Source organism: Anas platyrhynchos, chromosome 1 (genome assembly GCF_047663525.1).
Source record: "Anas platyrhynchos isolate ZD024472 breed Pekin duck chromosome 1, IASCAAS_PekinDuck_T2T, whole genome shotgun sequence".
NCBI classification, from domain to species: Eukaryota; Metazoa; Chordata; class Aves; order Anseriformes; family Anatidae; genus Anas; species Anas platyrhynchos.
This window is the reverse complement of record NC_092587.1, coordinates 188,258,833-188,270,959: the sequence shown is the minus strand read 5'-3', so window position 1 is coordinate 188,270,959 and position 12,127 is coordinate 188,258,833. Positions and strand designations below refer to the sequence as shown.

General features: G+C 40.3%; 1 protein-coding gene across 8 annotated transcripts in view; it reads right to left on the bottom strand.

Moving 5' to 3' along the window:
• LOC101792807 (zinc finger DHHC-type palmitoyltransferase 20) overlaps positions 1 to 12,127 on the bottom strand; it is an 87,883-nt gene that overhangs the window by 37,165 nt on the left and 38,591 nt on the right. The window contains exon 2 of one of the 8 annotated variants that reach the window (XR_011806490.1): positions 5,222 to 5,316. The exons of 5 other annotated variants lie outside the window; for them this stretch is intronic. The gene's annotated coding sequence lies outside the window, so the exon portion shown is untranslated. Of the gene's footprint in view, positions 1 to 264; positions 2,969 to 5,221; positions 5,317 to 10,773; positions 11,214 to 12,127 lie in introns of those variants that run through there. 2 more of the 8 variants (XR_011806492.1, XR_005263658.2) reach the window with 2 other exon arrangements.

The following is a 12,127-nucleotide window of genomic DNA, read 5'->3' as shown; positions in this document are numbered from 1 at the left end:
CTGAGGGCGGGCAGAGCCCCCCCGAGCCCCCTCCCTCCACACAGCCAACAGGTAAACCCGGCTCCTCTGCCACCCCCGGGGCAGGGAAAACAAAACCCCCTCGGGGGCAAAAGGAACCCCTCGAGGGCTGCGCCGTCTCCTCATGCCCGGGGAGAGGCTCCGTGAGGGCGGCGAGGGGTCCCCCATGGGAGGCGAGGGGTCCCCCACGGGCGGCAGCAGCCCCCTCACCCTCCCGTCCTTCCCTCCCTGCCTCCCCGCACTCACACAAACACAGCTCCACCACGTAGGCGTAGTAGGACCAGGCCACGACCAAGGCGATGAAGACCACGGGCAACCAGGACAGCACCTTCTGGCAGCACTTGACGCGGGGCGGCGCCATCTTCCCGGCCGAGGCGCTGCAGCAATGGCCGCCGCTGGAGCAACGGCCGCCGCTGCGGAGCTCGCCCCAGGCGACGCGGGCAGGCCCTGGGCGGGCCCGCAGCTCCACCGCCTCCCGCACCGGGCTGCCAGCCCCCCAAAAAGCTGCCTACATCCCCCTCTCTGCCCCCCGAGGCATGCCCCTTTGGAACAGTTCATAAAGAACCTGGGGGGAAATGGGGTCGTAGAGGTGCTGGGGGCGCTCGGCTGAGGGTCCCGGAGGGGTTGAGTGGGGATTGATTAAGGAGGTATTGGGGAGGCATTGGGGAGAACAAAGCAAGAAGAAGTGGTTAAAGTCTTGTTAAATGAAATAATACCATGCTTTGGGATTCTAGTAGCCATGTCTTCTGATAGAGTTTCACATTTTTGTGTGCAAGTGGTACAACAGATAAGTAAGATTCTAAAGATATTCTAAAGACAACTGCATACTCTTTATAGACCGCAGGCATGTGGACAGGTAGAAAAAATGAAACATTTAATTAAACAACAAATAGCTAAAATCGGACAAGAATCTAATTTGTCATGACCTCAATCCCTCCCTTTAGCATTACTTAGAATTTGAGTTAAACCTAGAATAAAAGGGAATTTGAGTCCCTTTGAAATCTTATATGGAAGGCCGTATCCATTTCTATTTAGTGGAGAGGATCGAACGCAGTTAGGATGAGAATATTTATATGCATATATAACTGAACTTCAGAAATAATTAAATAAAGTACATAAATTTGTTCTCAGGACCTGGGCTAGACGGTTGGATCAACCAATCCACCCTTTTAAGCTCAGGGATTATATATATAAAGACTTTTTCAGGACAACCCCTAGAGGAAAAACGGAAGGAAAGTGGACGGGACCATACCAGGTATTACTGACAACACGCACCGCCATTAAGATTAAGGAGCAAGCAGCTTGGATCCACGATTCAAGGGTGAAGAAGGCCCTGGCAAGGATATGGACCACCACTCCAATTGGACCAACAAAATTATGGTTTTCCAGATCCTAATGATTGCAGGGGTGTAGTTCTCAGATTCGGGGTGGGCAGTTTGGGATGAGAACTTACACCTGTCCCTGATACAAACAATTTCTCAAGTAATTAATAAGACGAACTGTTGGGTATGCACCCATCTGCCACAGCATGGGAATAAGGGTGTATCGTTAATCAGGATTCCCTTGCCTGCAAACTTATCTTGGACTAATTTGTGGGAAAACACATCTTGGGGTCAAAAAAATATGAAGAAGTTTTGGAACTAGAAGTTAGTAGCTTCGTGCCATTGGAATCTTACTATGTATGTGTACAAAGGTGTAACCCGCCTAAGGGTATGGGAAAACAGGATTGTATAAATACGGGTACTACTTATGTGGGAAATCAGACATCTTGTAATCAAACAATTGATATTAGTACAACTAGCGGTTGGGCAAATTCAACCAGCTGGCCGGTTCCAGAAGGAAAAGGGTGGTATTGGTTATGCAATGATACAGCCCGTAAGGTCTTGCCCGAGAACTGGAAGGGAACCTGCACTCTTGGAGCAGTAGTCCCCAATATGACAGTACATGATGTAGTGCCTCGAGGTTACTTGAGAAATCATATCTGGAGAATCAGACAAAAAATTAACAATCCATTGATAGAGAGACACACCGCTTTTCATAGTTTTGTTCGATGGTTTATCACATGGTTAGGAGTGAGTGAATTGGAAAAGGCAATAGTTAATATTTCTGCAATTATAGAGAAGTTAGAAAACAAAACTCTGGATGCTATAAAGGCTCAACAAGAAGAGATATCTAGTTTATCACAGGTAGTATTACAAAATCGGATGGCCCTAGACTTGTTACTGGCCGCTCAAGGGGGAGTCTGTACAGTAATAAACACAAGTTGTTGTGTGTATGTAGATCAGAGTGGAAGGATCTCTACCGACCTGGAAGAAATATGGAAGCAGACAAGGGTCCTACATGAGATCAGTAAAGATGATCTTTCATGGAGTTTTAGTGAAATATGGAATAAGTTAACCTCCTGGTTGCCCAATTTCCAATGTTTGAAACAAGTGTTCATTGCTCTATAACATTAGTAGTGTTAGGAATAGTTGTGTGCATGTTGTTTAGATGCCTGCTTTGTTGTGTTACTGTAAATAATGAAAGTATCTGATGCAAAAGAATTTGCATGGGAAAAGAAAAGGGGGGATTGATTAAGGAGGTATTGGGGAGGCAAGGACAATCCCCAGACATGGACTGTATATCTCGAAACAAGACACTGGAACTCATGATAAGGAAGCGGCAGACGGACAGAGAAACAAATGTAAGGACTATAAATCTCAAAATTGGACATTGGAATTCATTATAAAGATACAACAAACGGAAGAATTAGCAACAACCAGCTCTCGCAATTAAGAAACGTGCCAATTCAGCAGATTCCTGACCAAAGGTGAAAAGTACACTGTGAGGAGGACTCGGGATCTTCCTCCCAAAGACCCCTGCCCACGTCCCAAAGACCCCTGCCCACAATTCTTGGGAGTCTCTACGCAGGCGCAAGGTGCCAAAAGGCTAATTAGCATGAGAAGCGAGGGAAGGCGGGGATAGGTAATGCATATGTATAGGTGCTTGTAGAATATTGATAGATTGATTGTATAAATTCAAGACTTCTTTCCGCTTTGGGTATGCACGATAGGTGGAGAGATCCCCCGTGCATCCAGCGCTGCAATAAAGAATATACCACTTAAAGGAATTTCGGCTTCGATCTTTGAATCACAGATTAGAATAATGGATAAACATCTTACTATTAGTATCAAAAAATCCACACCTGGATTGATCAGTATATATAATATATATATATATATATATATTTAAGCATTGACTTAGGTGTCTATGCAAAGCTACAATCTGCATACATAGAGCCCAATTCTTCCTTCGCAGTGAGTAGCAGTACCTCAACAGAATAAGACTCTTGAAATAACCAGTTTTAACAGAGTACATTACTGTCATATTGTGTATACACAAATTTAGAAAATCTGACAGCTGTCAAATACCAACACTTCAGATGCATGCTATTTTTTTTTCCAAACAGCAGAAGTCATAGCAAGGTATGCTTCTATCTACTTCTGCACCAAGCTATGGGAACAAAATAAGGGAAAACCTTCTTAATTCAAAATTGATTATGTTTTAATTTGAAATGGCTCCACTCAAAATCCAGCAAAAATAGTTCTATTTTTATATATCACAATTAGACAGAAATCTCAGAAGCTCATTCACCTCAAACAGAAAGAAAACTTCAAAAGAAGAATTTTCAGATTCTTCTCCACAACATAATGAATTCAGGCAATTAAAAGGCAAATGGAATTCCTCATAGGAAGACTATATGGAAGTCCCAAATAAATTATCAGCCATCCCTCAACAGTCATACAGATTCACCAGACATCTGGGGTTGACCTGAAGAGTCGCAGAGCGATGGTGTCTGGAGACTCAATGATGTTAGAGGTCTTTTGCAGCCTAAATGACTCTGTGCCCCTCTGTCCTGCCTCACCACGAGGCTGTGAGCTGCTACAAGAGGGGCCAGGGCTTTGCTCGGATTCAGGGAGGTCCACGTCCTGTCTGCATCGCAGCCCCACCTTTGCCCGCTGGTGCAGGAGATGGCTCGGGGGAAAATCGAACCTGGCACAGGATGCTCGCGAGCAAGAACCTTTGCTCAGGCAGATCTGGAAAGTTTTTAAATTTAAAATTAAATAGGGAAGAAGGGGAAGCGAGAGAGGAAAGCAAATAATGATCAGAAACACCGAGAGGGAATTTCCAACCCTAAGCTAAAGCACATTTTTACGACTGTGGACTGCAGGCTTTAGAAAATGTAGAATTGATTTTGCTAACTAAACGTGAGTTGTCAACTTGTTAGGAGAGAGCAGTGCCAGTAGCTCCAAAATCACGTTAATTCTTAACGAGGGCTGGCACATCAAGAATCCCGACAATTGTTAGCATATATCTGGGCCCAAGAAACAGATTTAAACAAGTCTGTCTGGGAATGCTTAACTCACAATGTTAGCAGGAGAAAAGATAATGAGCTAAACCATTTGGAGCACAGATCTACCACTTGACTTATCAGAGAACTACAGGTCAAATCTTTTCATTCCACTGCAGATAGAAAATGCAGCTTAGAGGCTACAGATCAAATTAAAAAGCAGGGCTCAGTGGGAGAAAAAGAGGAAAACAAAAAGCCTTTAAGTAACTGATCAGCATGTACCACACTTAGATTTTCTGGCATTTTCTGACTTCTGAGATTAAATGACAAATACACATCACTAAACCCCAAACTGATCAGAATGCATTTAAAAGACAGACTGGTTCTTCAGATAAGGCAGAAGAATGTGCACCTCTGGCACCTGTTGAATATACACAGCGTATCAGCTCGTCTGAATTTTTCTTAAAATTTTAAGGCTACAGAAATCACTTAGTGATGTGGAAAATATTTTATAGTCTGTCTGCAGGCAGCTGCATATGAAACTACCAGATCATGGGACTATTGCTGACTTTCTGCTGAAAGCTGTGCTCCCATCACACTCTGTGTGGGTTTAGGAATTCTACTGAATCCAACCAAATCTCAAAAATAAGACTGGAAGTTACTTCAGTAGCATCTTATTCATATACTGTGGCTTTTTACTTAAATCTTCTGAAGCTAATTTGAAGTACTGACAGCATGGGCAGAAGTTTGAATAAGAGTTTGGGGATTTGCCTTTTTTTTTTTTTTTTTTTTTAAATATCTCATGTAGGCTTCCAGAAATTTTAGACAACCACTTTAGCTTACCAAATGTGACCTTTGAAATTAAATACTTACATAACTGGTTTTATAACAAGAAGATTATTCCTCTAACAGCAGAAGAGGCTACAGACTTGGCAAATCCTCCTCCAGTTCCAGGAGTGGGGAAGACACTGGAGGGAAGACAGGCATATGACAGTGTCAGCTGGGAGGAAGGAATACCTCACTCCTGAATGAACACAGACCCCAGATGGGAAACTGCAGCCCCCTGACCCAAACAGAAAGGAGATGCCTGAATCAAGAGAGCGCTCTCTTCCCCACCAGGGAGCTTGTCCTCCAAGGTGGAATTCATGAAAAAAGGCTCCACGAACTGGAAAAGCAAGTGAAAAGAAAGGGGCACATTTAAGCACTGCAGTGTAAGCACACATCCTCGCAAGGATCTAATAGGAGACAGAAGGTTATGGCCAGGAGGCACAGAGCCAGCTCGTGCCACCAGGGAATGCTGAAATGCAACCACTCTGCAGTGTTCATTGGAGAATATTCTGAATGCAGCAGGCTCAAATTTCAAGTAAAAAAAAAAAAAGGCAGACATTGAAAACAAAGCAAAAATACATATAGGTCAAGGTAAAAGGTACGCTAATTTTTAATTTTATTTCATGTATTTTCATGTATAGGAGAGAAAGAAGCTTCAGCAAGTGGCTTTGCACTGCTGGAGCAGTCCATCCTTGCAGTGCACATCATGGGTTTACAACCTGAAACATGCAATATGGCCAACAGAGAGGTTGGCCCCTCTGCCCAGGGATTTCGCACCCCATCAAATGACATCTGTGAACTTCACAACAGAGATTAAAACCACGGATCAGAACCCAGCCATGGGGTAGTTTCATAAAGGCACAGACCATTTAGCATGTCTAAAAACGCAATAATTATTTCTAAACAGGAAAGTTTAACAACTGATACCTGTATAGATATATAGCTATTAATATATTAGCAGTTTTATCTGAATCAATAGACTTTTTTCACAGATTCTTCACAATACTGAAAGTACAAGAAATTATTTCTTTTAAAACTTTCCCAGTGTGTGGCACAGAAAGATGGTTGTAAAATAGGTTTTAGCGCTGCAAATTTGATGTCTCATGCAGAGACACCATAAAACAAAGACAGGAATCAACTAAATGAAATTATTTAATTAACAGCAATTTGTTCCACAACAGTTTAAAATATGGATGAGACTGCCAATTACGCAGCTGCTAAACAGAACAACTCATTAAATAATTAAAATTGGATTATTAATTTTCTAGTCTTGATGTAATTTACTCATATAACATGTAAGTATCTCCATGATTTATACCCGTGGTAGAAACTCATTTTGTGATTTGCCTATATTTTACTAAAATTATTACTCTGTTTCTAGCTGCATGTGTTTTATAAACACTCAGCTTATGATTATTTTCAAGTACGAGGAGTGGCAAACTGACAGTAATACTAACATGAGAGGGAATCAATATGCATGCAGCTTTCAAATACTCTTGAAAAAAAAAAATCAAGGGAGGTTTAAAGTGGGATGTGCCAGTACTGCAATTCTATTATACAGGGACAAGAAAACATAAGACAACCTCTCATTCATGCAGGACAAATAGCTGTGCCAAAAGCACAAATTACACCTAATTACAGGGTATAACTCTGTCATCTTTCTTTTTATAACCTAGCCGTTTACACACTTTGATTTTTGACTTCCGTTTGGGTTTATTAACATCAAAGCTTTGTCATCACTTATCTGTTTCTACAGACTTTTTTACCTGAGGCAATAAATAAAAACTTCTTTGCATTTCAGCTTTTCGGATGCAAGAAAGGTTTAGTCTACATTGTTCTTATGATGTTTCATGCTTATTAAACTTTTGTATGTTGTTGTAAAGTTTATTGCCTTTGGCATACCAATCTTAAACGTACTATAATTAAACCTACTTGCATTGCATATAAATGCATTAGCACTATCCTATGATAAATTTTGTTCTTATTGTTAATGCTATTTTTCATGTAATTACACTGTCTTGAATAAAAGTGTAATGGACAATTTAGTTTAATGCATTGTTTAGCTTTTTGTCAAACAAAATGGCAATGAATTTTTAATTAAGCTATACAGGGCTTTTCCTGTATATAGAGATTACAGCAAAAAACACAGATGGCCACCCTTGATGAAATGGGGAAAGTAAAGTTAGCGTTAGAAGGATAAAATCATCCTGACAGTCATATAGAAAAGATCCCTCTAAAGATGAAATCAGAGAAAGGTGAGTGACAGACTTCTGTCTGAAAGTTAATGAGCACTAATACACTGTCTGAACCTAATCTGAGGTCACCAACTGCTACATTTCAAATTCCTCATACAGCATTAAAAAGATATTAAGATATTGCAAAATTAAATGTCTCTTGAATCACATATATGTCTGAATCCAATCTTACCCAATACGGGTAAGAATATTCCTGAAAGAAGAAAGATTTCTACAGTTTGGACAACTTCTGTTGTTATTATGCTGAAAATATTTCCTTACTTTCTTTCTCAAGAAAGGTAGATTCAAGCGGGGGAGTACGTAAATGTAACTGCTTAAGTTATCTTCCCTCAACTTGAATACTTCTGTTCCGTGCCGTCATTAAGTCAGAAACCTTTACAAAAATACAGGTTAAGGAAATATATATATTTTTAATGCTGATCCACCTTACTCCCAAATGCAGGAGAAACTACAGATACAAATTTGATCAACCAGCAGTAACAGAAAATCAAAACCTCCTCATCCAATCCGTTCCACTGCTTCATGAACCTGCCATTTCAAAAGGTTTCTCTCACATCTCCTTTGAGTCTTTCTTGGTGGAGTTTGAACCCTTATTACTCACGGTCACCACTGACAAAACAGATTATTTCTTTATTTTTCCTGCAACAGCCTTTTATATAATAGAAAACTCCATGTTCTCCTTTGTCTTCTCCTCCGCAGGCTGAAGAACTGCACATGGTTTACTCTTCCTCCAGAGGATGTTTCCTACGCTTCTGCTCACCCACGATGACTTTGTCCAGACTCTGAGGAATCCAAACCTTCCTCGAAAGGGGACTGCTCACATGGAGTCCAGTGTTCCAGCAGAGAGACTGATAATGCTAAGCTAAGGATAAGGTTGACTCTGCTCATTTTAATGGCTACACTTTTTTTACCAGTACATTCCAGTGGAAGGATTACCTTTTGATCAGTATGGTACTTTCAAATAAAAAAAATGCAAATCCTTTTCTGCAGGACTGCTATCATTTACTTGTGAGTAAGTGTCATGCCTTTTCATCTACACTGATTTTCACCTTTTAGTTTGCAGATAATGTTGCCAGTTTAGGAAGACCATTTTGAAACATGATCTTGATGTCCGTCACTGTCCCTTCCCTGTTTTGTGTCATCTGCAGAATGACTCCAGTTACTCTATTTTATCATCAAGTTCACGAGGTAAAAAGCAGAAAGCAGAACCAGACTAAAGAAACTCTACTCAATATATCTTTTATTTTTGAGAACATGTCATTGACAATTAATCAATAGCAACACGAATCCATTTTTGTATTTACTGTATACTAGGTTCTCCTAGACCACATTTATCTGCATTACTTACGGAAATGTCACAAAAGACAACTTATTAAAGCCTTTAATCCGAGTCAAAATAAATGGGAACTACTACTTTCTTTTTATTTGCAGGCTCTACTGCTTTATCATAGAGAGAAATTAAATGAGTTTGACATTATTTATTCTTAATTATTCATCTCTTCATTACCTTGTAGATACATTAAAAAAAGTTTGAGAAACTTGTTTTATTTCAATGTCAACATTAAGGTGACTGCACCCTCTGTCCCTGACTCCTCTCCGCCTTTTAACAACAGGCACATTTATCTTTTCTAGTCCCCCAGTACTGAATCCCTGCTCCAACATTTCTCAAAGGCTGCCATTGGATGACTTAGGATGTTATCTAGGTAACCAGCAGTAAAAACTATATTAGTATAGTTACGGTCCAGGTGACAACGGCATTCTGCTAGGAACATATCCAGATCTGAACTTCTCTTCCATTTCAAAGGTGCTAATACACATAGAAACATTTGGCCTTTTGCATCACATCTTACTGTGCTTTTCCAATCTAAAGATCAAAGCTAAAATTTTCATTTGTGTTTTGGCCAACGAGTGTCTAATTTCAGTATTTTAAAAGTCTAACACTGACCTTTTCTTTGTCTTCAGACAGGAGAACCCTGAAATACCTTTCATATAGCTTCATTTGCTTGACTTGCAGCATTTCTCACCATCCCCTCTGACCTCATATGTAGTCAAGCTTCTGCTCTAGGCTTCTGTTTTTCTGAGGTGCTTATATTTTCCCCTATGTCTGGAGTCCTTTCCTGGTAGTTTCTCTTGCTGGCAGAAAATAAATTCCAATTATTTTCTGCACTTCCCCCCATAACCCAGCTCTTATGCACTTAAATTATTGCTTTGTCATTTTTGAAAGTTTGGATTTGAATTAAAAATTAAACCAAACCAAAACCCTCATGCATTTTTTTTAAATGTACATGTAAATATATTTTTACACATATATATCATTAGTGGAGCTTCTACAGAGTTCTCATAACTGACCAAGATCTAGTCTACAGATAGCATACTCCTCTGTGGGTAGACAGCTAGTTTGTATGGAAATGTGGCAGCTGTTGTACGCAGGAAGAGATGGGCTTTACCACTGCTATCAGCATTTGTTTGCCAGTTTACAACTGAGGAAAATACTTCTATCACAATTCCTGTAAGCATCCCTTTCTCAACGAGATATTTCCCTTCAAATCCAAATCATCCCTGAGGGTTTAAAGCACACTTTCTAATGCTGTAGGAGATGCTGAGCTATTACTGTGATGAGGAGAACAAAGAATATATTGAGAGAGAAATATATTAGGGAAGTTTGGCTTCCTTGGCCTACCAAAAAGAAAGCTAAAATGGATGCAATTGTTCCGTATAAAAACCTGAGGTAGTGGTGGAAAGGTATCAATTATTAAGAATGAATATAGCTTTAAAAAACATTAATGTGAGAGCAAAACATTGTCCAGAAGTAAGTGTAGCTTAATAAGATGGTCCCAAACAACATGAAATTCTGGAACAATCTTCCAATTAAGAGATTAGGAAAACAAAAGCCACAAGCCGTAATGGGTTAAAGTGGAGGTTGAGCAATTTGTGACTTGAATTATACATGATGTGCTTACCTGCTACAGAAGGGTTTTAGATTTGAGGTCTCAAAGGACCCTACCCTGCTGGTTCCTAAATATTTTGCTCTTTCTGAATTGTTTTCTGCTTTCTGCCATTCCCTTTCCCTCTCCCCACTTTGTGCCTCATGAACAAATGATAAATCTGCCAGCGTACCATTTTTTACCTGACCCAACACTTCTAGTTATTTTCTTGACTCCATGCTTTGCCCTATGGATATCGCAGGTCTCTTTTAAAACTGACACAGTTTGCCCTTTCATTAAGATCACAGATTAAGATTAAGTAATGCCCTTTCATTAAGATCACAGACATCCACCCTGCAAACAGATGTTCCAGCTGAAGGAGGCCCTTTCCCTTCCCTCCTTCTCCACCGTTCATTACCGTTTTATCACCAGGGATGCGCGCGACTGCAGTCGGTTTTGCCTGGAGCAGGACTGGGAACGCTCACAGGGCCTGGCTGTGGGGAGAGCAATGATGAATGGTGAAAAAAGATGAGAGGTGGTGACATTTTCTACCAACTGTACAGAAGATAGTCTGCCCACTTATCTAACTATTGCTTCTATATTGTCCTTGCTCTCTGCCATTTACGTCCTACTCTCATCTATTCACTTACAGCTATATTCTCATGTGTTTGACTTCTTCCTTCAGGGGAGTCCATGCAAAGACATTTTGATGTCTTTCTCCCAAACTTTCAACTTATTTCTTGTTTTAAGTTTATATTGGACATGATGTCCTGCAATACAGAAGCTATTTAGTTGGGACAGGCAGTTAGTTGGGACACATCCATCAAAGAGTCACTGTCCTGACTGTTTTCCAATACCTCTGGAGACTGAAACTTTTGTCATTACCACCAATAATTTATTGATTTTGCTGCGTCTTTACCTTCCTTCTCTGAGATGGGGAAGGATAGAAAGTCACCAGAACATCTGTCTCTGACCATCTTTTCACAACCTGCACTAGACTCACTTCATCACCTCAACAGCAATTTGGCAAGGTCATTTGTCATAGCAAAAGTTATCTATTTCCCTCCAGCACACACAGTACAACACTTTTTCCCATCTTGTATCCCCATTCTCATTCCAGACAAACACTATGCCATTCTGATTCTATGATTTAGATTCATTCACCTCTCTGACAAGCTTCCTCACCAGCACTTAACATATTGATTTGGAGCTTCTTATAGATAGTGCCGAACATTATAAACTTAAGATTTTGTGCCAATGGGAATTGAACAACAGAAATCCTGACTAAGGGATATCAGATTGCCTTCACACACGAACTGATGAAACCACTAAAACCTGAGCTGAATTCTGGAACTCATTCAAAAAAACAAAACCAACCACCAATAAATGAAAAAACAACAACAAAAAAAAACAACCAAACATCCACAAACACTCCCCTTGCCCCTCAAAACTGCAGATAAGGGCAGTTGAGGTACAAAGAAGAGTTGAAAGATTGATTCTGTCTTGTAAAAGATATCTAGATCTCAATCTATTTTACCCCTCTGAAAAGATTATGGAGTAATTTATTTTAGCATAGTTCTTACCTAGGAAATTATTAAAGCTTCTTTATTTTGACATGTGTAATCTACAGGCAGAGCAAGACTAAGCAAGAAGATGCAGAAAGGTTCGAAACTGGGAAGGGAGCATAAACGACAATAGCACACAGGTGAGCTGATGCTGTGACAACAATGAGGGTAGCTTTTTCAAGCTCTACAACAAGTAAAAAACTACAA